Here is a 25,912-nt window from a genome sequence, read left to right as displayed (position 1 = left end):
TTCAATAAATAGTTCATATGGTTCAAAAATCATATGAATCAAAAGTGTTCCATTTTGATTTTTCTCTTCCATCTCTGTCCTTGTCCACTACTCTCATGATTAGCCTTTTTATTTTTTTATTTTTTGGCTTCTTGTGTATGCTTCCAGTATTTTCTTTAAACACAAGAAAATAAAAATACAATATATACTTTATCTATACCCTATGTATTCTATACTTCATTTTTTTCACTTAAACTATATTTATTGTTCAGGTTCAAAAACATTTGTCTTTAATCTTTATACTGAAGGAAAGCTTGAGGAAATGTGAATAAGGTTTATGTGAATGTTATTGTGCTGAAAGTTGGCATCTTCTTTTTCATTTGTGACACAATCTTTTTTGTTCAGCTTTTTAAATTTGAAGTTCAATAACTTTATGAAGAAATACCTTATTGCTATGAATAAAGTTTCCTTGGTAGACAATGTGATCTTTCAATATTTGAAGAGATCATGGTTTTTCTATTCCAGAACATTTTCTTCAATTACATATTACATTTTTTTCTTTTGTTTCATAGTTTTATTTTCTTCTTCAGGAATTTCAATTATATGTACAATGAATCACCTCCCCTGTCCTAAATGTTTATCACTTTGTCTATCTCATATATATGTATATATGGTTTCCTTAGGATCTATTCTCCTGTCTGTTTCTGTAATTTAAGGTTTTATTTCTGAAATTGTTTCACTATTTAACTATTTCCTTTCTTCTACCAGTTTCCTGTGTTTCTTTCTCCTGTTGTATGTTTGTCACCTACTGCAGCCTACACAACCATTCTTAATGTTTGAATTTTTGGTCTACCATTACAAAAGCAATTGCTACATTCAGTTAGTTTTATATGTTGGTGATAGTGCATGCTATAATGTTGATTAATATTCTAAATACTTTGTAACAACTTTTCTTTCTATTGAATTTTATTCTAGTCCTTTTTTCTTATTTATGGCAGTTTTGTAACTATTTCTTATAACAGTGTATGAATTGTTTAAATTTTAAATAAGAATATTTACATTTAAGAGAGATGGGTTTATCTGGATAAACTATTAGCTAGTGATTTGTATGTGTGTATGTTGGGAGGGTGGAGTTGGGAGGAAAAGGGCCAGGATAACTTTTAAATTTACAATCCTGATTTCTTGTCCATCTATGTGGTAAGATTCTGCAACTTGCTTAAATCCTCTGTTCTTTATATAAATGTGCTCTTTTCACTGATTTGCTGTGAGGAAAATATCAAGCACAGTTTTGGTTATATAATAAACATGGAGTGTATGACATTTCTTATATTAGCTTTTCTCTGACCTACTTTGACTGGGCAATAAGAGGTAGAAAATGGTTCGTCTCTACTGTACCATACATTTAAGCACAGAAAACAAATAAGTGTTGAAGTATGAGAAGCCAAAACCTTGCCTTGATAATTCTGTGTAGGTTTTGTTTTGTTTTGTTTTGTTTTTGGCATCAACCTCATTCATTGTCTTGTACAGAAAGCAGATACCAACTTTGGCCCGCTCCATAAGGAAACTCTTTGATACTTGTTAATCACCTTAGTGAATGGAAACTACAGATGCTCAAAGAAGGATGGATAAATATCATCTTAAAATGATCAGTCTTCATCACAAGACCCTTAGCTTTAAGTAATGAAAGATTCTTTTGACTTCCAGTGCCTTTTCTGGGCATGTTTATTGATTATGTGTTGCATTTTTCTATGACAGTTCAGTAGAAAACATTAGTACAGTTATCATGACATTAAAGATTATAAATTTTTGACTGTTATATGAGATAATCATTCAACTATATCTCTTTAGTTCAGTACATTTGTACATATTTAATAAATACAAGCATCTTTTTTATTTGATATCAGAATGGCTTACTTAAACCAACAAAAAGGAAAATGTAAATTAATTAAAACTATCTAAATCTTTAAAATATATGTACATATAAAATTAGAATGTAAACTGCAGTCAAAAAAGTTATTTATCTTTTATTAAAAAGTAGATTTCTAAATTAAAATATGTATCTATTTAAGTGTATTTTTATATATAAGTCTGTGACATTATTTTATGAACCTGTGTACTTTTTCATGAAGAATTATATCATCTTGATACATTACAGAACAAGACATTTATTGATAAACTTTAATAATAATATATATACACTTCAGACTTTTTAGGAAATATCTTCCAGAGTACACTTTAGAAAACTTGGATAATTTATAAAATTGAACTTGGCAGCTCAAAAGAGATTGAGTACAAAAATTTATGTGCTATGGTTACTATATTTCAGTAACTTGCTTAAGAAACAGCTATTTTATTAAATCATTTTTTAAGGAGAAAAACTTAAGAGAAACTTTAAAAAACATAGATTTGTTGTAATTTGCTGGAAATTGAAATATTAATAAGTGTTATCTAAACAGAAATGGGTTTGTTTTTGTCCTTTGAAACTGAGGCTAAAAGCTTGGTGAAAATCAACTTCCTCTTCAAAGATTTACAATTTTTTTTCCCATGTGAACATAAATGCTGAAATATCATTTTCTCTTTAAGAGTACAGTATTTGTGTTTCAGAGCCAAACCAAACTAACGCCATCTGGGAACCTGCCATGCCGCACCTTTCAATTTATTCACTGAGTTGAAATGATGACCCATGGCTCTTACATTTGGGCATGTCAGTTCACCTCAAAAACTGCTGAATGAATTTCATTTGTTAGCCCACATGATTTTTATCTGCCTTTATTATTTTTATTTTGTTTCATATCAGTCTCTCTCTTGGCCCAACAATATATAAGTTCTTAACAATGTATAATTCTTCTTTTTATGTATCTCAGTTTCCAGTGTGGTGCCAGTCACAAATATACATTAGTAGTTATCTGTGAATTTATTAGAAAATGATGACCTGTAACATTTGATTTCAGCTTCCAAGTCTAATACACAGCATTTTAAAATATTCTATTTTCAAATTCTTATTGCATATAGCTGAAACTACACAGCGCATCGTTGCAAAGATCTTCTGTGTTCTTGCTTTCTCCTCTGTTATTATGTAGCTTTTCTCACTGATTCTTAATTTTTTATGCTTTTGAAGTGTCTTTTCATCACCTTTTCCATCACTGTTAGGTTTTGTTAATAAAACTTATTAACCTTGTTGGGAACAAACTTTCATTTCTACTTTGACTTTCCTTTCAAACTTTTCTCTAGCAGGTTTTAAATCTCTTATGAACTCTCTACCCAGACCCAAAATCTTTTAATTTTTAAGACTTTGCTAGTTCAATTGAATTTCTCTTTATTTTATAATTTTTGTGTGTGTCAAGATGGTGTCTTTAGGAGCTGACACCACCATAAAAAGATGTGTTGAGCCCTGGCTGGTGTAGCTCAGTTGGCTGGGCATCTTCCCATGCACCAGGAGGTTGCTGGTTGGATTCCAGGTCAAGCGCACATCCCCAGGAGGGCTGCTGCTTGAGCCCTGGTAGGAGATGTGCAGGAGGCAGCCAATGGATATTGTGCTCTCACATCAATGTTTTTCTCTCTCTCTCCCTCTGCCTTCCTCTCTCTCTAAAAAAAAAAAAAAAGAAAAGAAAAGAAAAAAAAATCAATACACTATCTATAATAATAAAAGTGTAATATGCAAATCAACTGAATGACCAAACAGCAGTTCGACCGTCTGGACCACCTTCCAGACAACCATGCTATGACACGCACTGGCGCCAGGCCAGCCAAGACGGTGCGATGTGATTGGTCGGGGGCCCTGCCACGCCCCATGATCACCCCACAGAGGAAGGCCCAGGCTACCCAGCTGGTGGTGCTGCGGCGGGTGGGCAGGGCCTCTCTCTGCTCGGTGATCGATCTGGGGGCCCTGCGATCGATTGCCCCACAGAGGGAGGCCCAGGCCACTGGCCAGTGATGCTGTGGCAGGTGTGCAGGGCTAGCCAGCAATCACCCCACAGAGGGAGGCCCAGGCCAGTCAAGTGATCGCACCCCACGCCTATCGCCCACAGAGGGAGGTGACTGGTGGGGGGGGAAGGAGGGACAGTGCTGCACAGATGGCAAGCAGTGGCAGCGGTGGGGCAGGGAAGGAAAACCCCAATAGGCCCTGATGGCCGGCCAGGCCTAGCGACCATACCCGAGGGGTCCCGGATTGTGAGAAGGTGCAGGCCAGGCTGAGGGACCCTCCCAGCCTCCTGTGCATGAATTTTGTGCACCAGATCTCCAGTACATATATAAAAAACGGATTTGTTGAGCTGTATGTTACAGGGACAATCGTGCCATTCAGTTTATGAATTTATTTATATTTTTAGGTGTATAAACTATTTATTAATAGACAAGGCCTACTAATTTATTTCTTCTTGGTGGTCTTGGTATACTAGCCTGGAACACAAAGACCCCAGAAGGGGTGCAGCCCTCTTTCCACCTGAATTTTCTTCAGTAACTCCAGGTCTTCTCAGAGCTTGTTGTCCAGACCGTTGGCCAGGACCTGGCTGTATTTTACATCCTTCACATCCTTCTGTCTGTTCAACAACAAGTCTGGGATCTTGTACCGTTGTGGATTATATATAACAGTGACCACACATTCCACCTCATCCTTAGTGAGCTCACTTGTCCTGTTGGTGAGCTTGATGCCTGCTTTCTTCAACATCACATGAGCAGATCTTCACCCCACACCCTCAGTTGCTGTGATAGCAAAGGCTAATTTCCACTACCCATTGATACTGGTGTTGAGTATTCAAAAAATGAACTCCTCAGGGATCACCAGGGGCAGTGTGTAGGCTTCTTGTGGAAGTATACATTTATTTTTTAACTCATTCAGTCTCACAAGTGCAAGTGCATTGTTTAGGGCTGTATTGCCTCAGGAAAAGAGACTCTGGAATGGAGGTTTTTGTGCAGGTAACTTGGAGAGTGCTCTCAGGACTAGGACTAACCCCTGTGAGGGAGTGAGGGAGATAACTCTGGGCAAAGGGAGGGGTTACACTGAAACAGAGCTGTAACAAATGACTCAGATCATAGGACTCTGCAGCTGGTATGGTTCTTCAGAGATAAGGGACACAGTCTTTAATGTCCATATGGATCAATCATTTGACTGGGAGGCATAACTTAGTGTGTGGCTCCCTTTAGCTGAGGCCATTTTTCAGAAAAGGACTTTCGTTGGCACCTGCCAACTATAAATACCTTCAGCTTCTAAGGAATGAGCACCTCCATTCTGAAGGAGAAGTTCAGAGCTGCAAACCACACCATGGGGGGGGGAAAAAAAAAAAAGAACACATACTATTTCCCCAGCCACACCACTTCTTTAATACGAATTGTAGACTGCTTCCAAATCTCACTACATGTTTTTACATATATTAATAATAAATAGTAAACAATTCTCTGGACAGATATCCTTTACTTTTATTTATAAATTACTAACAACTACAAGGAAAAATATGTATGTCAACAGTTATAGTTTGAAACACACACATCTCAGAAATTGAAAAATAAGTAAATGTGTAATATATATATATACTAGTAGCCCGGTGCACGAAATTCGTGCACATTGAAAGGGAATTAATTAGATGAAATATTTTAATATTGCTATTTGCCCTTTCTCTATAATAAAAGTGTGAGAGATAAAAGGAAATGAGTACAACATATATGAAAATAATACATAAGTTTATTAATAAGTAAACAATAACAAAATGATATAACAATAACAAACTGATATAACAATAACAAACTCGTAATATAAAAACAACATTGATGCAAATAATGATTGATAAAGTGATTAAACTTATTCTAATATCTTCCTGTATACCACATTAAGAGTAAAAACACTTTCAGAGTGCTTGACTAATTTCCCTTGAGATAAAGTATTTACAGCTTTAACATAATATGCTCTTTGAACTCAAGAGAAAGCAACAGCCGTAACTGGTTTGGCTCAGTGGATAGAGCGTCGCCCTGTGGACTGAAAGATTCCAGATTCGATTCCGGTCAAGGGCATGTACCTTGGTTGCGGGCACATCCCCCGTAGGAGGTGTGCAGGAGGCAGCTGATCGATATTTCTCTCTATCTATCCCTCTCCCTTCTTCTCTGTAAAAAAATCAATAAAATATTTTTAAAAAATACTTTTTAAAAAAGCGAGAGAGAAAGCAACATATAACTGACCATGTCCAAAAATGGGTTCAGGTAGGAATATTTCTACTATGTCTAGAGTTTGTCCTTGTGATTTAAGAAATTCAATAGGAAAATTTGCCTTTTCAGCATCATCTGTTGAGTCAATGGAATCACCACTCAAATAGGCGTGAAAATCTCCATCAAGTATATCCAAAATTTCTTCATTTAATTTTTGAACGTGCTCATTTTTTGAACAAAGAATTGCATGTTTAGATATATTTTTAATATTATCTATAGATATACTATTTCCAAAGATGGCTTAAATAATAGATCCATTAAAAATCATTTCATGGGGAATTTCAATAATATCCATTCCTAAATGAAAACTGCTATCAAGTTTGCCATCTCCAAGTTTTACTAACCATTCACTATAAGCAGAATCCTCTGATCTCATATTTGTTTTAAGAGACAACTGTCTGAAACATCCCCAAACACTACAGTACTTTAAAACTTATTTGTACTATGGCCAATCGTATAGCATGGCAACACAAAAATCCCCTCTGAAAAGAACTTTCCCACCAAATGCAACATTCAAATTAGCGCCAGCGAGAGCTTTATATGTATGGCACGTGTACAAGTCAAAGTTTATTTTTATATTTCCAGTTCGTCATATGTACCAGTTGGTCGGACGGATGGACAAATGTCGGTCACTTAGCCTTTTATCTATACAGATTATAAGTCATGATTTTAACTTTTTTAAAAATTATCCTTTAATACCTCCAAAGCACAATGAGTAAGAATCTGAAGGTTTATGTGGCTTCTATTTGGTTTCTAGGACAAAGTTCTTTCCTTTACCCACCACTCACTTCTCTCCTTTTACTCTTGAATGTTAATTCCAACATAATTTTTCTAACACCTCTTGAAAAGGATCCCACCAAGTTTTTGATAGTCCACATGATAAAACTTACAGAAAAATACAGCATGAGACTTTCATTCTCTCACTAAGTTCTTCATATAACTGTAATTCCTCAGCCTCTAAAGAATGAAAAAGGAAAATAAAAGTGCCTTCTCTCATTCCAAGGCCTTTCTCAGTCAGGCAACCACAAAAAGAAAGAATGAGCCTACAATTCATGCCATGCAATCTCTATCAGGCATAATTCAAATCAAATCCCATCATGCAAAGTCTGGGATAATTAAAATGTATAAGAGAACAGTGGTGACCTGGGGGAGAACTTATGAAACCTTGTCTCCTGCTTTTGCTGACTATTCTTTTCATTATGCTAGACTCCAAGTCCCTATCAGGGACCTGGTCAGATGGCTGTGGGTGCTAACCCACGCCACCTGGATCCGGGATTGTGGACCTGGGCAGGCGGCTGCGGGCGTTAACCCACGCCGCCTGCCCTGGTCCGCGATCGGTGATGGACCTGGGCAGGCAGCTGCCCCGGTCTGAGATCGGTGATGGCGGACCTGGGCAGCCGGCTGCGGGCGTTAACCCACGCCGCCTGCCCTGGTCCGGGATCGGTGATGGTGGACCTGGTCAGCCGGCTGCCGGCGCTAACCGCCTGCCCCAGTCCACCATCATGGCTTGGATCTCACTGGCATGGGTGCTGCCCTCTCCCCCCCCCATCTTTGCTGGTTTAATGTGTATATTTGCTTCTGATTGGCTGGTGGGCGTGGCTTATGGGTGTAGTGAAGGTGCGGTCAATTTGCATATTACTGTTTTATTAGGGAAGATAAAGTTATACATTCAAACTAATAAATGCATAAAAAACTCAACAAAAAAAACAAATGTTCATTCTTTGAAAGAATTCATGGGACATTTGCAAAAATGTATTATATTCTAGGTCACAAATAAATATTAAATAAATTCCAAGCAATTAACATCTTGCAGAATATGTTGCCTAACCAGAACAAATAAAATATGTATAGTTTATTAAAAAAATCCCACATATTGGAAGCTCCAAAGCATATTATTAATTTACCTTTGGGTTAAAAAAGGCAAGAGTAATAGTGAAATACTTAGAACTGAACTACAGAGAAAAAAAAAAACACCAAAATTTGAGAAACTCTGCTAATATAAGAAAAAAGAGATATTTAAAAATCAATAGATTAAACATTTAACTGAAAAAGCTTACATAAAAACAACAGACTAAAGAAATAAGAAAAAGCAAATAATAAAGATAGAATCCTAATATATAAAAACCCAGGGTCCGTAATGACTGACCAAAGGCTCCATGAAACACCAGAAGTCAGTCCTGCAGTCAGTGCTGGGTTGCCGTGGCGACCTGACACTGACTGCTGCTGGTGTGGGCACAGCAACCCAGCACTGACTGCTGAGGGGGCTGTGGATCAGGCCCAGAGAGAGAGGCAGGATCTGATCCACAGCCTCCGTGGCAGCTGTTGATCAGCCATTGCCTCTCTCTTTCTCTGCGGGCTTCGCCAGCAGTCGCACCTCTGTTTCTCTTCAGGCCTCTGTGGGGCTGCAGGTCAGCCCCGCCTTTCTGATCGGGCCTGGAAATAGGTCCAGAGATGCTGCCTGGCATAGAAACTGACCAATCAGAACCAAATCTGGGTGAACTGTGAGGATCCAATGGCTGCCTAGGAGGTGGAGCTTTTGACGCTGACTGGCATAGAAACCAACCAATCAGAACCAAATTGGCCAGAAGGGGAGGGCAGTTGGGGGCAAGATCAGGCTTGCAGGCAGAGGCAGTTAGGGGTGATCAGGCTGGCATGGGAGAGCAGTTGGGGGCATGATCAGGCCGACAGGGGAGGGCCATTGGGGGCAACCATGCCAGCAGGGGAGGGCCAGTTGGGGGCAACCAGGCCAGCAGGGGAGGGCAGTTGGGGAAGAGATCAGGCTGGCAGAGGAGAGCAGTTGTGGGCGAGATCAGGTCGGCAGGGGAGGGCAGTTAGGGGCGATCAGGCAGGTAGGGCAATCAGACAGGCAAGCAGAGGCAGTTAGGGGCGGGGCAATCAGGCAGGCTGGCAGGCTATCGGTCCCAGATTGCAAGAGGGATGTCTGACTGCAGGTTTAGGCCTGATCCCTGTGGGCCTAAACCGGAAGTCAGACATGCCCCAAGGGATCACCAATTGGAGAGGGTGCAGGCAGGCTGGGCTTGAGGGAACCCCCCCTCCATGCATGAATTTTGTGTACCGGGCCACTAGTCTATAATAATAAAAGCATAATATGCTAATTAGACCGGACGTCCTTCTGGATGAAGCCATGGTGGGTGGGGGCTGTGGCGGGGCCCAGCCCCTTGCATGGATTCTGTGCATGGGACCTCTAGTAAGGAATAAAAAATGTAGAGAGGAATAATACATGAAATAATATAAGGAAGGAGACTTGGCAGGGCCCTTCTCCACCTTTCCTCAGTGCCTTTGGAGGTCAAGGTGAAGATAAAGGAGCTGCCTGTTGACCAGCTGTCTGCATGGAGAATGAGGCCATTCATTTGGCTTTGGACTTTGCCTATGTGTATGGAGCAGTTTCCATACAAACTGGTGGATGAGTACTTAACCACACCTCATCTCAGAACCTCAGAGGGCGGAATGAGATGACAAAGAGGAAGAACATGCTGTTGGCCACACAGCAAGTGTATAAATAATTTAGGGACCTTCCCAACCAGGACCAAACAGCCGCCCAGGTCCTGGAGGCACCACCTTCAGAACTGCTTGCCCACTCTAGCCGATTACCCACAGGTTTGGAGGGCAGACCACCCGTGCCGCTGTGTCTGCTGTGCAGATATGCATAAAAGAGGCTTTGTTCATTATAGACACATCCTACATGAATCCCAGAGACCGGAGTCCAGCCGATTCCAGCAAGACCCGGAGAAAACGGAGAAGCGCCGGATATAAAATGGGTGGAGCAAAAGGCTGAGAGTCCGGAGGAAAACAATTTCCAAAACCACTCTCCACCCACGCAGATGGAGGAACTTGCTTGGGGACAAATGTAGTTTGCTACCTGCACTCCCATTAAAAAGGCCTCTGTTGATACCCTAGCAATGGAAAAACATCCTCAGGTAAGGATTAACAGCATAAGGTCTCTGCTGATTTCCAGATCTTGACCTGCCCTCTTGGAGTCCTCAGATTTCTCTGGCACTGAAGCGTCTTCTTAACTCTGGATAAGTTATCGGAAAATGACAAATACTGGTTCTTTACTCATTAAGCTTATATTTTATTGTTTTGAACTCCATTCTTCCTGTATCTGAAAAGTTTTCAAGCCTTTTAAATCTATCCCCTGGGCTAACAAAAACCCCACACACTTACGCTGTAGAAATGTCAAACTGATGTGACTCAAATCAACAATTTTCATTGTTAAGGTAATTTCTGTTTGTTTGTTTGTTTGTTTGTTTTTTTGTGCCTACTAATATTTATCTTTTAAAAAATATTTTTATCTAGCGTCTTCAGATATCAAAGCCTACAGTAGGAAGCAAATCCTCTTAGCTACGAATTAATGGGTGGTATTGGACACTCTTAAAATCCCCTTGTTCAAAGGGGGCCCTCTGGTTTCACAAAACTTGTGGAAACACAGCCTGAGGATGATTTTATGTTTTTCTTTTTTACATAAATAATAGTATGGTGATTGCCAGAGGAAAAGGGTTATGGGGAAGGTAGAAAAAGGTAAAGGGGTGATAAATGGTGATTCAATTTTTAAATTTTTGAGGAAACGCCATACTGTTTTTCACATTGGCTGCACCAGTCTGCATTCCCACCAACAGTGCACGAGGGTTCCTTTTTCTCCACATCCTCTCCAGCACTTGTCGTTTGTTGATTTGTTGATGATAGCCATTCTGACAGGTATGAAGTGATATCTCATTGTTGTTTTGATTTGCATCTCTCGGATGATTAGTGATTTTGAGCTTTTTTTCATATGTCTCTTGGCCTTTCTGAATGTCCTCTTTCGAAAAGTATCTATTTAGGTCCTTTGCCCATTTTTTGATTGGATTGTATATCTTCCTTTTGTTAAGTTGTATGAGTTCCCTGTAAATGTTGGAGATTAAACCCTTATATGAGATAACATTGGAAAATATGTTCTCCCATGCAGTGGGCTTTCTTGTTTTATTGATGGTTTCTTTTGCTGTGCATAAACTTTTTATTTTGATGTAGTCCCATTTGTTTATTTTCTCCTTAGTCTCTCTTGCCCTAGGATCTGTGTCTCTAAAGATATTGCTATGACATATGTCTGCAATTTTCTTGCCTAGGATTTTTATGGTTTTTATGCATAATTTAATCGTAAAAATTTATGCATAATTTAATTTCTTGTAGGATTTTTATGGTTTCCTGTCTTACATTGAAGTCCTTGAGCCATTTTGAGTTTGTTTTTGTGTATGGTGTAAGTTGGTGATCTAGTTTCATTTTTTTGCACATATCTGACCAAATTTCCCAGCACAATTTATTAAAGAGACTGTTTTGACTCCGTTGTATGCTCTTGCCTCCATTGTCAAATATTAATTCAGTATAATGGCTTGGGTCAATTTCTGGGTTCTCTATTCTGTTCCATTGGTCTATATGTCTGTTCTTGTGACATATAGCAAGCAGTTTTGAGAACCGTGGCTTGGTAATATAACTTGATATTTGCTATTGTGATCCTTCCAACTTTGTTCTTCTTTCTCAGGATAGCTGTGGCTATTCGGGGTCTTTTTTTTATTCCAGATGAATTTTTGTAGAGTTTGTTCTAGTTCTTTGAAATATACCATTGGTATTTTAATAGGTATTTCATTGAATCTATAGATTTCTTTGGGTAGTATGGACATTTTAATGATGTTGATTCTACCAATCCATGAACATGGTATGTTCTTCCATTTGTTTATATCTTCCTCTATCTCTTTTTTCAATATCCTGTAGTTTTCTGAGTACAGGTCTTTTACCTCCTTAGTTAAGTTTATTCCTAGGTATCTTATTTTTTTTTGGTTCAATGGTAAATGGGATTGTTTTTTTTTTCATTTCTCTTTCTGTGAGTTCATTATTGGCGTATAAAAAGGTCATATATTTCTGGGTGTTAATTTTGTATCCTGCTACATTGCCAAGTTCATATATTAGGTCTAGTAGCTTTTTGATGGAGTATTTGGGGTTTATTATGTATAGTATCATTCATCTGCGAATAAGGATGGTTTTACTTCTTCTTTTCCAATTTGGATGCCTTTTATTTCTTATTCTTGTCTGAATGCTATATCTAGTACTTCTAGTACTATGTTGAACAGGTGTGGTGAAAGTGGGCATCCTTGTCTTGTTCCTGTTCTTAGGGGAAATGAGATTAGATTTGTCCATTGAGTATGATGTTGGCTGTAGGTTTGTCATATAGGGCTTTTATTATGTTGAGGTATGATCCCTCTATTCCCACTTTGCTGAGAGATTTTTATCAAGAAAGAGTGTTGGATTTTGTCAAATGCTTTTTCTGCATCAATTGATATGATTATGTGATTTTTGTCTCTCAGTTTGTTTATGTGATGTATCACATTTATTGATTAGCGGATATGGTACCATCCTTGCATCACTGGAATAAATCCCACTTGGTCATGGTGTATGATCTTTCTAATGTATTGCTGAATCCGATTTGCTAGAATTTTGTTGAGGATTTTAGCATCTATGTTCATTAAGGATATTGGCCTGTAGTTCTCTTTTTTTTTGTGGTGTCTTTACCTGTTTTTGGTATTAGGGTAATGCTGGCATCATAGGAAGAGGTTGGAGTGTGCCTTCCTCTTGAATTTTTTGATACAGTCTGAGGAGGATAGGTTTTAGTTCTTCTTTGAATGCTTGGTAGAACTGCCCTGTAAAGCCATCCACACCAGGGCATTTTTGATGGAAGATTTTTGATCGCTGATTCAATTTCTTTGGTAGTTATTGGCCTATTCAGGTTTTTTGATTCTTCTTGGTTGAGTTTTGGGAGCTTGTATTTTTCTAAGAATATGTCCATTTCATCTAAGTTGTCCGTTTTGTTGGAATAGAGTTGTTTATAGTATTTTCTCATAATTGTTTGTATTTCTGTGGGATCGGTTGTCACTTCACCTCTTTCATTTCTGATTTTGTTTATTTGGGTCCTCTCTCTTTGCTTCTTGGTGAACTTGGCTAGAGGTTCATCAATCTTGCTTATCCTTTCAAAGAACCAGCTCTTGGTTTTGTTGATCTTTTGTATTGTTTTTTTTTGGCCTCTATGTCATTTATCTCTGCTCTGATTTTTATTATTTCCTTCCTTCTGCTTATGCTGAATTCCATAATGACCATTTCTCTGAATTCTTTCTCTGACATATTGCTTGCCTTAATTTCATTTAATTCATTTAGTATCATGAATGAGAGCAACTTTTAATTTCATTTAATTCATTTAGTATAATGAATGAGAGCAACTTTTCATGTTGCTCTCTTTCTAACTTTTTGAGTTTTAGGGTTAGATAATTTATTACCATTGTTTCTTGTTTTTTTGAGGTAGGCCTATAGAGCTATGAACTTCCCTCTCAAGACTGCTTTCACTGTATCCCATAGATTTTGGATTGTTGTGTTTTCATTGTCATTTGTTGCCATGATGCTTTTTATTTCTTCTTTAATCTCTCTGGTAACCCAGTCATTATTTAATAGTCTGCTATTTAGCCTCCAGGTGTTTGAATTTTTTTTATTGTTTTTTATTGTAGTTGATTTCTAGTTTTATGCCATTGTTATCTGAGAAGATGCTTGATATGATTTCTGTCTTCTTGAATTTGAAGAGACTTTGCCTGTGTCCCAATATATGGTCTATCTCTGAAAATGACCCATGTGCACTTGAGAAGAATGTATATTCTGTGGCTTTGGGATGAAATGTTGTGAAGATGTCAATTAATTCCATCTGATCTAGTGAGTCATTTAGGATTGATGTTTCTTTGCTGATTTTTTGTTTAGAGGATTTGTCCAGTGGTGTTAGTGGGGTATTGAAGTCCCCTATTATGACTGTATTGCTGTCAATCTCTCCCTTGATATCCTCCAGGAGTTTTTTTTAATGTATTTGGGTGCTCCTGTATTGGGTGCATATATGTTTACCAGAGTTATATCTTCTTGTTGAATTGCTCCCTTTAGTATTATGTAGTGGCCTTCCTTATCTCTTGTTCTGGCCTTCACTTTGAGATCTAATTTGTCAGATATAAGTATTGCTACCCCAGCCTTTTTTTTCATTTTCATTCGCCTGAAAAACCTTTTCCATACCTTCACCATCAGTCTGTGTGAGTCCTTTTTTCTGAGGTGGGTTTTGTGTAGACAGCAGATATATGGATCATGTTTTCTTATTCACTCAGCTACCCTATGTCTTTTGGTTGGGATATTTAATCCATTTACATTTAAAGTTATTATTGATAGGTACTTGTTTGTCACCATTTTTATTCTTTATGCCTGTGTTCCTTCTTCACTTCCTATTTCTTCTTTTTTACAGCAGACCCTTTAGCATTTCTTGCATTGCTGGTTTGGTGGTAATAAACTCCCTTAGTCCCTTTTTGTCTCTGAAGCTCCTGATTTCACCTTCAATTTTGATTGATAGCCTTGCTGGGTACAGTATTCTTGGATTCAGACCCTTCTTTGCATGACTTTGTATATTTCATTCCATTCCCTTCTGGCCTGATGTGTTTCTGTTGAGAAATCAGTTTCTAGTCTGATGGGGGATCCTTTGTAGGTAACTTTCTGTCTCTTTCTGGCTGCTTTTAAGATTCTTATTTTGTAGTTGGTGTTTGCCAATTTAATTATAATGTGCCTTGGCATCAGTCTTTTTGGGTACATTTTGTTTGGGACTCTGTGAACTTCTTGTACTTGTGTGATTCCCCCCCCCCCCTTTATATCAGGGAAGTTTTCTGTCATTATTTCTTCAAACAGGTTTTCTATTCCTTGATCAGTTTCCTCTCCTTCTGGCACCCCTATTATGCAGATGTTGTTTTGTTTCGTGTTGTCCCAAAGCTCCTTTAGGCTCTCCTCCTATTTTTAAAGTGTTTTTTTTTTTCTAGATGCTGCTCTGCTTGTGTATTTTTTCCTACCTTGTCTTCCAGCTCACTGATGCAGTTTGCTGCTTCTTCTAATCTACTGTTGATGCTTTCTATTGAGCTCTTTATTGCAGTGATTTCATTTTTCATTTCCTCTTGGTTCTTCTTCATTTCCCCTTTGGTCTTACACATATTGTTGAACTTGGCTTCCAACCTTTTCAGCGACCTTATGACCATTTCTCTGAATTCTTTCTCTGACATATTGCTTGCCTTAATTTCATTTAATTCATTTCATTTAATTCCTTTTCTGGTGATGCCTTCTTTTCTTTCGTATGCTGGCTGTTTCTTTGTCTCTCCATGATCACTCCTCTCTGGGTGTATGCTTATGTAGCTCTCTCTCTCCTGCATTGACTCAAAGGCACAAAATACAATACAACAAGTCACAAGGCACTGAACATAAATGTATTCATGATACTAATAACCCCAAATAAAGTTGACCACCAGAGAAAAGAGAATCAGGGGATTAAAAAAGAGTGCAAAAATGATATTGAGAAAAGATTAAAAAGTTAGAGAGAAAAGAAAGAGAATAAAAAAAGAAGGGGGAAAAACTACTTATATGGGGAGAAAACTCCAATAGAACAACTAATCCCAAAAAATGCAAACAACAAACACCCAGAGATGAATGTAAACTACAAACAATAACTAATAACAAGTGAGGAGAGGAAAAAAAAAAGGAAAAAAAAAGAGAGAAATAATCACACAAACAAACAAAAAACCAAACTGATCAACAATCAAACAAACAACAACAGGACAGAGAGAAAGAAGGGCAAAACAAAACAAAATAAAACAAAAAGAAAAAAGAAAGAAAAAAGAGAAGAGATAAAAATAATTGGATAGTGAAGAAAGAGAAGAGAGAAGTGTGTATGGACTTGGAGCAGCGGAGCAGAAATTAGATATATAAGTAGGATGAATTTCTAACAGGGGGTAAAAAGAAAGAATAGGGAAAATCTAAAGCAGGAATAGGGTAAGAGAAACAGAACAACAAAAGGGGAAAAGTGAGGAAGAGTGTGTTGGCGTAAAGGTAAAGTTAAGATAGAGTAAAATGATGTTAAGGAAAAATGAAAATAGAATGTAGGACACTAATCCCAAAATAAAATAAAATAAAATAAAATAAAGAAAAATAAAACTTTAAAAAGAGGTAAAATAATAGTAGAAATAATGCTAATTAAAAATAAAAATATAATAATTAAAAAAGTAAAATCAAGTGAGAAAAAAAGGAAAAAAATTAGTTTCTTAAGTAAAAGATAAAAAATAAAAATGTGCAGTAGTGAAGGTAATTCACTTCCTCTACTGTTCTGTTTGGCACTCCTGTTTCCTGTCAGGTAGTCAGGACAGTATTGAAGTTCCTTGCGTTCCACTGCTCCTCTGTGTTGTAAGCCACAATCCTGTTTTCAAGTAGGCGGTATTTCTTTGTTTCTCAGCCTTTCTTTAGTTGTATTTACACAAGAGCCAATTTCTGATTCAACCCCTGGGTGGCAGTGTTTCTGTATTGACATCCGGGGCTATATGTCCTCTCTACCCAGTATTTAGTTTTTATTTTCCTTGCCATACTTAATACTGGGTTGGGAGAATGGACTGCCCCAGAGCTGGTTTTCTGATCATTTCTCCCCACTCTGATCCCCAGGTTCCCCTACAGTCTCTGAGAGTGTTTTCAATTGGGATATTCTATGTACTGGGCTTATTAATTAAAAGCAAGGATTTAAAGAGAAAAAAAGCCAGAGTAAGCATGCAGACTCATGACTTTTTCCCCCAGCACTGCACGCGACTCTGCTCATGTCTCTGTGCACGTCTTTTTCCCTTGGCACTGTGCAGCTGGTATACTGATAGAACTTCAGGCTGTCTTTCTGTGCCCAGCCCAGCTATGGGTTGATTTCTAGAGTTCTCTTCTGCCAGCAGCCCTGTGGACCCCATTCCACATTCACGGGCTATACTGACTCCAATGGCGGTGGATTTTGTGGGGCACAGACTTCCTTTGAAACTCTAGATGCTGCTGTGCGCATTTCTCCCTCCAGCCTGGATTTCAGACCTCACCTTTCTCTAGACGATATTTGACCTTTTCGTGAGAAGGTGCAGGGCTTGTCCGTGTCCATAAATTTGCACTGCTTGAGACCCGGTGTTCGTGGGTTCGCAGCTGGTCCCTGGGTGTTGTGGTTGTAGGGTTCTGGGAGGTATCCAAGTTCTTCCCGGTTGAAGGTAAGGCTAGGCTTTTGATCCCAGCCACTCTTCCCTTCAAGATGGCCAATCTTTATTGTTTCACTTTATCTTACTAATTAATGTAAGCCAAGGTATCAACCAATATTCATGTTGGAACTACACTGGATTGTCAATTACAGCTATAGTTTGGCTCTTTATAAACTAATGCAGCCAAAACTGATGAAAGCACTCTGTGAGAATCATTTGGCTATATGAAAATTTTACAAACAGTATTTTATATTGTATTATTTTTAATAAAATTTTGAGTTATACATCCTTTGCATCTGTAAAGTTTATTTTAAATCAATGTACACTAATAGATTTGTCTATATGCATACATATATTTTTTAAACTTCACCAGCAGATCATTGTATGAAGCTTGATTTCTAACTTCTCACACATTCAAATGAAAGTAGATATGTTGTCTTCAATGCGGGTACATTTCATTATTCTCAGCTCCCTGTGTCCAAATTGTTCCTTCAACATGGAATGACTTCACAGTCTGCTTCTGTTTATGTTACCCTAAACCAGTGGTTCTCAACCTTCCTAATGCCACGACCCTTTAATACAGTTCCTCATGTTGTGGTGACCCCCAACCATAAAATTATTTTTGTTGCTACTTCATAACTGTAATTTTGCTACTGTTATGAATAGTAATGAAAATATCTGTGTTTTCCGATGGTCTTAGGCGACCCCTATGAAAGGGTCATTCAACCCCCAAAGGGGTCGTGACCCACAGGTTGAGAACCGCTGCCCTAAACTCTCTCTAAGATTTAGCTCACATTGACAACTTTAAAAAGTTTCTGTCCTACATACCCATAGTTTTATATTCCAAAATTAGTCAGAATTCTTTATATATCCCCCAATGCTTTATTAAAAGTTCTTTGAGAACTCATGCTCTATCTCTTCCATTTTCACTCCTTATGAAATTTAGCCATATGTCTATGCATAATGTTTAATGCAATTTACTCGAGTTGAAGAAGCACTGTGCAAATTGTATTGTCAGAATATTTTTGTGAACCTTATTTCTTCCATATGCACTCCCTTTATTAATACTGATCTACTCACTTTCTCCTGAAACATACATGTGTAGGTAGACATTTTACATGTATATTTTACAGGTATGCATGTTCATGTATGTGTGTTGTCTGTGTTATTTCTCTAACTGAAAGTTCCTTGTCTTAGTTTGTTCAGGCTGCTACAACAAAATACCATGAACTGGACTGCTTATAAACCACAGAAATTTATCTTTTAAAGTTCTAAAAAAAAAAGATCCAAAATCAAGGCACCAGCATGCTCTCATTTTGATGAGGTCCCTCTTCCTGGTTCGCAGCTGCTGCCTCCCCACCTGTCCTTACCTGGTGGAAGGGACCAGCCATCTCTCTGGGGTATCCTTTATAAGGGCACTAATTCTATACATGAAGGTGCAGCTCTCATGACTTAACCACTTCCCAAGGTCCCTATCACTTTGTGGATTAGGATTTTAACACATAAATTTGAGGGGAGGAGAGGTAGGGGGTACAAACATTCAGATTATAGCATTCATCTATTTCTTAATATCTGAATCCCAAGTTGAAGATCAAAGTTAGTTCTCATCTCAAGCAGAAAAATATTTTCTGAAAAAAAGAGCCAAAGGAGAGTTTCTTTGAACTTTAATATGTTTTACTTGATATGTTTTCCTTCAATTTTAACATTTCTTTGTAAGATTAAAATAAAGTAAAACAAGTAAAACATAAATTTACAAAATTTATGTGTAAAATTTGTAGCTCCCTAACTGGATATAGGTTTCTTAAATAAAGGAGTTATTCCTTCCTCATTTTACCAAGCACAGAGTACTTCCAAAGCACTCAGAATAGATGCTGGATATAATGTTTCATGAATGAATACATTTTTCATAAGTTTCTGTATTCCCTATAGTGCTTAATGGTGCTGAACACATAGTCACTCAATAAAAAGTTGTTGATTGATTGATATGTTAGTGAAACATAAAAACTGAAAGTAGTTGAAAATTAGACATATTTTATTGGAAGGCAATAAAACTATCTTCGGTTTCTAAGTATTTTAATGCTTTCAACTGTTTTTTCATTTTTTCATCACAGCCAATTTTTTCATAACAGCCAAATTTTTATGCAATGTCATGAGGCTGTTGTTTGCTTAAATTTATAAGACCTTTAAAAATCCTTAGGCCCCATAGCAGTGCCAGGATCTAGGAAATCTGCAGCCATTTATGATTAATGATGCTCTGTGTTTTATGAAGGATTATTAAAAACAGAAGCTTATGACTTCACTGTTTCTGACAATGACTTTAAACACAGGGTCAGTCCTTCAATTTTAACATTTCTTTGTAAGATTAAAATAAAGTAAAAACAATTGCATTGAGAGCTTCACCCAGATGTGACAAAATTGGAGACATAAGTTTTTAATCTGTTTCTTCCAATGAAACATCACCTCATTCATAGAATATTGATGATGAGCAAATGTTACTAAAGGGCCAATGTAGTCATCAGAATAACATAGAGTTCAGGACTCTATCAGGCATCACATGGCCAATTCATAGAAGATGTCAACCAAAAGACTTAAGAGCAGCTTAAGAGCTGATGAATATTAAATGCTGTTCAATATTTGCATGTTCCTCCAGATGAGTAAGTGGAACAAGAATTCTCAAGCTTTAAAAATCAAAGTATTTAAGGTTCTATTCAAAATTCAGTAAGTAAGCTTCCAGAAAAAAAAAAAATTATGTAAGAACCATTTTAATTCAATTACTTAAAAATGACAATCATATGCTTCTTCATATGAAAAAAAATAGGAACAACATAATAGTTTGCTTTTAAATGGAAACTCCAGACTCAAGAGCACACATTGATCTCCCTCTCTTATTTTCTTATCTATATACTAGAGGCCTGGTGCACTGGTGGGGTTCCTTAGCCTGGCCTGCACCCTCTTGCAATCCAGGACTCTTCGGGGGATGTCAGACTGGGATGTAGTAGTGTGCGAAGTGGCAGGTGGCGGAGGAGGAGCCCGAGCTCAGGCCGGGTGCCATGCTGCTCCCGCTCATCCTGGCCATGCTGCACCTGCCACCGCCGACAAGCTCGCTGAGTGGTGCTCCCATTGAACATCTGCCCCACAGTGGTCAGTGTGCGTCATAGTGACCGGTTGACCAGTAGTTTGGTTGTTCGGTTGCTTAGGCTTTTATATATCTAGTAGAGGCCCAGTGCACAAAATTTGTGCATGGGGGGGGTCCCCTCAGTTCAGCCTGCACTCTTTCCAATCAGGACCCCTTGGGGGATGTCCGACTGCCGGTTTAGGCCCGATCTGCAGGATCGGGCCTAAACCGGCAGTCGGACATCTCTCTCACAATCCTGGACTGCTGGCTCCTAATCGCTCACCTGCTTGCCTGCCTGATCGCCCCTAACTGCCCCCCCTGCTGGCCTGATTGCCCCTCACTGCCTCTGTGTGCCCTCCTGGTCACTTCTAACTGCCCCCCATGCCGGCCTAGTCACCCCTTACTGCCCCCCCCTGTCAGCCTGGTTGCCCCCAACTGCCCCCCTCTGCCAGTCTGGTCGCTCCTAACTGTCCCCCCCACTGGCCTGGTCACCCCAAAGTGCCCTCCCCCCCCGCCAGCCTGGTCATCCCACGCAGCCTGCTGTTCAGTCGTTTGATCGTCCCTCACTAACCGCCCTGCTGGCATGGTCGCCCCACGCAGCCTGTTGTTCAGTTGTTTGGTCGTCCCTCACTAACCCCCCTGCCAGCCTGGTCATAGGCAGCCATCTTGTGAGGGCATGAGGGTCAATTTGCATATTACCTCTTTATTATATAGGATATATATAAAAAGCCAGCAACCAGAATGCTGTAACAACCAGAATTACCGGTTGCTGTGACGCCCACTGTGGCCAGAAAACTGGCCTGATAGGGGGTGGGGCTGGCCAGCCAAACCCCTGCAGCACCTCCCCTTGGCCGTCCCCACCCCTGATTGCCCCCCACCTCAATAGGGGTAGGGCCGGCTGGCCAACCTCCTGTAGCCCCTCCCACTGGCTGGCCTGCCCCCAACTGGCCCCCCCACCCCATTTAGGGGTGGGGCTGGCTGGCCCACTGCCCACAGCCCCTCCCCACCCCGATCAGCCCCCACAACTTCAATTGGCCTGCGGCCCCTTCCCCCAGCCAGCTCCGCCCCCGATCAGCCCCCTATTCTGATCAGGGCCAGGGCCGACTGGCCAACTACCCATGGCCCATCCCCCAGGCTGCTGGCCCCCTATTGGCCTGCCCTCCCATTCAGGGGAGGAGACAGCAGGAAGTTGGCTGGCTGGCCTGCCCTGATCGGGGCCCATCTGGGCTGGGCCGGCTGGGGAGAGGGGTTGTGGGCTGTGGACCAGCCCACCAACCACAGCCCCTCCCCATGCCCAACCCCACCCCCATCAGCCCCCACCACCCCAATTGGCCCATGGCCCCTCCCCCCAGGCAGCTCCACCCCTTATCGGTCCCCCCACACCAATTAGGGGTGAGGCTGGCCGGCCCACAGATCACAGCCCCTCTCCCCAGCTGGCCCAGCCCAGATGGGCCCCGATTGGGGCAGGCCAGCCAGCCAACCTTCCGCTGTCTCCTCCTCCTGACAGGCCCAGCCCCGATCCACCAAGTGGGGTCGGGCTGGCCGGACCCCACCTGTGCACGAATTCATGCACTGGTCCTCTAGTATAGATATAAAAGCTAATATACTAAGTGTCCGACTGGTCACTATGATGTGCACTGACCACCAGGGGGCCGACGCTCAATGCAGGAGCTGCCAAGCTACAGTGACTTAGCAGTGGCAGTTCTCGGGTGACACACCCCAAAAACAGAGAGAAGGGAGCCCGATTCCTTGTGGGTCTGCACAATTCTACCTTTGGCTGTGGGTTATGTTGTTGCTGGGGCACTGTCGGCCCCAAATCTGGTTTGCTGCACACTTGCATTTGCATTCCACACCCTGTATGACAGAGTGCCCTCTCACATTTCGGGACCCTTCAGGGGATGTCAGAGAGCCAGCTTTGGCCCAATCCCACAGGCCAGGCCAGGGGATCCTACCTGCCGGAGGGACCCCGCTCACTCTGCAGATGCCTTTCGAGCCATGGCACCACCCCAGGTGTGGCCAGCCGGGGAAGGACCGCTGGAGGTTAGCTCCAGGGCGTGTCCAGCCCATCTTGCCCAGTCCTTCCCCAGCAGCCACCTTCTAATTAATTTCCTTTCAATGTGCACAAATCCATGCACCAGGTCACTAGTTTACTTATAAATACCTATAGAAAAATACTTTATCTATAATAGATTATTTGATTGTAGTTGTTTCTACGAGAAATGCATGCTTTTGTAAAAGTTAATTCAAGCTCTTTAACTTTGCTTACTGACAATACTTTACAATCCATAGGAAATAAATACTAAATTTTTATGAGAGTTAGCTCAGCCTTCAAAATGCACCATTGTACAGAATTCCATCTCTACTACCATCTTAAAAGCATTCTCTTGTCAGGTAATATGGTGATGGTATTCAGAGGAGCTGCATGGTGTGTAACATTTTCTGTGTTGCAAGTACCTAACTGGGTGTTAGGCCACAGTCTGACCTTAAATTTGTATGAAAAATTAAGTGGAAGACCCACGATTGAGTTGTGGTTTTTCTCAATTTAACATGATTGCCCTGGAGTCTGGCAAGGGAAGGAAAAACCAGCTGCTTGATAGGAATTGTCACTTTCCAGTCCTTCAGTGAAACAGCACTAAAAAGGATTTAGTTGGAGCCAGTTCTCAGCCAATCTTTCTTCCTGAAAATGTGATGACGTGAGGATAGACAGGACTAACGAACGAAATAATCCAAAAAATTTCTTTCTTACTTTATTACTATAAGTTAAATTCTAGTGTTTTTTTTTTTTAAGGGCTCTATTTGCCCTCCTTGCTTCAAAGCAATAAAATAATGTGTCAAAGCTATGTAGTTAAATGAAACAGTCATGGACTGTAAGAACAAAGATCCTATCATATTATGTTTTCAGTCTTTATGGTAACTCCAATTTAAGATAATCAAACAAGAGGTATTTGAAGAAAGAGCACACATTTCTAATGATCAGTTTAAAACCTTCTTTTCTATTAAATTGAACAGGATTTGTGAATTAGAGGGTGTTGTATACATGTGCTGAAATAAAGCTCTTTGCAGTTAAAGTCACAAAGGAAGTGAGTTATAGGTTTTGTAATAAGACACATTTCTCTTTAAGTAATAAGAGTTATGGTGTTATACCAATGAAAAATTAGTCCTTAACGTGTGGATTTTGTTGGTTGTTTATTTTAATTATTTGACCAATTCCTGCATCCATGCCTTTGTTTTTTGACCAATCATTTTCAAAATACTACACATTATAAATAAATCCAATGTTTTGGGTATAGATTTCTAAAACTGTTGGTTAAGCTCCAATAATTGGAAAATACAAATAATTGGTTCAGAAATGGTTGTATTTCTTTTTATATTGTGGGCCAAACAAGCCAGAAATGAATAATAGAAATGTGAAGTACCTTGCTATGTTTTAAAAATCTTCCTAGGCACATGAAGTGAATCAGCAACATATTATGTACCTCTGCCCCCACAAAGGAATTGGCTCTATGCACTCATGACTTTCATTCATTCACTCTTCCCTACAATAAATACTTATTGAGCACCAATCATGAGGAAGCGTTATGCTAGATCCTGAGGATATAGCAGTAAAGAAGGCAGCCATGAACCTGTTCTCATGAAGCTTCGTGTCTAGTGATGTGAAATGGATCATAAATCAGTACATTTTTAAAAATTAGAAAATGATTCACTTCCCCATGGGGATGACTTTTTAGTTGAGATCTGAATGACAACATGACACGAGTTATGTGACAAGAAAATTCCAGGCCCTGAAAGGATGCAGAGGCCTTGAGAGAATAAGTTTGACGTGTTTGAGGAACTGAAATAAAGGTACCCACGGCTAGTCTCCTGTAGGAGGAGCCAAAGAGGTGTGAGAAGGTATCAGAGAGGAAAGCCAGGCCAGATTACATACTGCCTCAAAAGCTAGTGCAATTAAAAGAAAATTTGGTGACATTGTTTAATAAGATTATATAAGTTTCAAGTGCACATTTCTATGATACATTATCTGTATATTGCACTGTGTACTCCCCACCCCAAGTCAAATCTTCTCCTGTAACCATATATTTGATCACCTTTACCTTTTAATACCTCCCCACTCCCTTTCTCTCTGGTAACTGCCATGCTATTGTCTGTGTCTATGAGTTTTTGGTTGTTTCTTTTATTGTTTGTTCACTTGTTGCTTTAAGTTTTATATCGCACATATGAGTGAAATCATATGGTTCTTAACTTTTTCGGTCTGACTTATTCCACTTAGCATAATATTCTCAAGATTTATCCATATTGTCGCAAATGACAGTATTTTATAACAAGGGAGGCTTTATTGCTACCATCACAGGAAGTTCCCATGGCTTTCGAAGATCTGTAGATGAAGAGCAAATATATGTATGTTTCTTCTAAATCATGATATTACACATCCATTGATTTTTGCCTGAATCAGTCAATCCTGTGATGACTTAAAAATGATATGAGTGATTTTATTTTCATCATCCTTGACATCTGCTGAACTGTGAGCCAGGCTCTGCCTGTAGGGCTGTGTGGGGCCTTGTGTCTCTCTGCCCCCTGAAGTCCTGTTTACCATCACAGAAGGCTGAAGGTATGTTTAGAAGAGTAGGTTGCCAGGAAGAGAGAGAGATTTGTAGCCCAGTCTTCTGATGTTAACTACACTGGTCTTTCAGTCCATCCTGTTTTGGCTTCAGAGAAATATGACAGTTACTGGTGAGATTGGCACCATTTTGTGTAGTTTCTATACCTTGAACTCTCTTCATCTCGGAGATCTTGCTCCTAAACTTGTTTCTGTATTAAGGGCTCATCAGGTTCTCTTTTACACTGGACATGGAATCTAGATTTTCGATTTTAAAACCAAATTTGGATGCTTGACTCTGGAATCAATGTCAGTGTAAGGGTTCTTCCTACGTGCCGTGATGAAGATGTGTAATCGAGAGGAAGTTGGCATGACACCGGCATCTTCTCTACTTTGAATCCTCTCTTCAGGGTGATCTTGGTCTCACCTTGCTTCTAAGTACTCCTCAGGTTCTGAACTTTTCCAGACTCCAGGACTAACTCTTCCATTCTGAAACCAAATATGGATTCTGGACTCTTCAGTTTTTATTTCTAAAACCAGCTTTTGTTTGGTAGTGTAACCTGGGTAAGGTTTTTGGCTGAATGCTTTGATGAGGATTTTCAACTGATCTTCTGTAAACTTGATGCAGTTTTGTCTATGAATTATTGCCATAGTCTTGTTTGGAGAGTGGTTTGGGCAATGTTGGAAGAGAGTCCAGAAGTCTCAGTCTTCAACCAGTAGCAATAAAGCAATGTTAATGTTGCAGGGTAACCATTTTGCGTTACATAACTATTCATATTCACTTAATACACACTTTGATTTATAACTATTGAGCTACTATGAGATTTTTTTAAAAAAATTTATTTATTGATTATGGTATCACATAATTGTCCTCATCCCCCCATTCCCATCCCAAACCCCTCCCCACGTATGCCCCACCCCCCTGTTGTCCATGACCACTGG

At 39.7% G+C, this 25,912-nt stretch overlaps 2 pseudogenes; both read right to left on the bottom strand.

Moving 5' to 3' along the window:
- Positions 1–4,345: 4,345 nt before the first annotated feature.
- On the bottom strand, positions 4,346–25,154 carry LOC129147072 (40S ribosomal protein S18-like; annotated as a pseudogene).
- A 16-nt stretch (positions 25,155–25,170) lies between these two features.
- Positions 25,171–25,621, bottom strand: LOC103288146 (double homeobox protein A-like; annotated as a pseudogene).
- Positions 25,622–25,912: the final 291 nt, after the last annotated feature.

Source organism: Eptesicus fuscus, chromosome 7, assembly GCF_027574615.1.
Source record: "Eptesicus fuscus isolate TK198812 chromosome 7, DD_ASM_mEF_20220401, whole genome shotgun sequence".
Lineage (NCBI taxonomy): Eukaryota > Metazoa > Chordata > Mammalia > Chiroptera > Vespertilionidae > Eptesicus > Eptesicus fuscus.
Note: the sequence above shows the minus strand (reverse complement) of the source record. Positions and strands in the feature narration are given on the sequence as shown.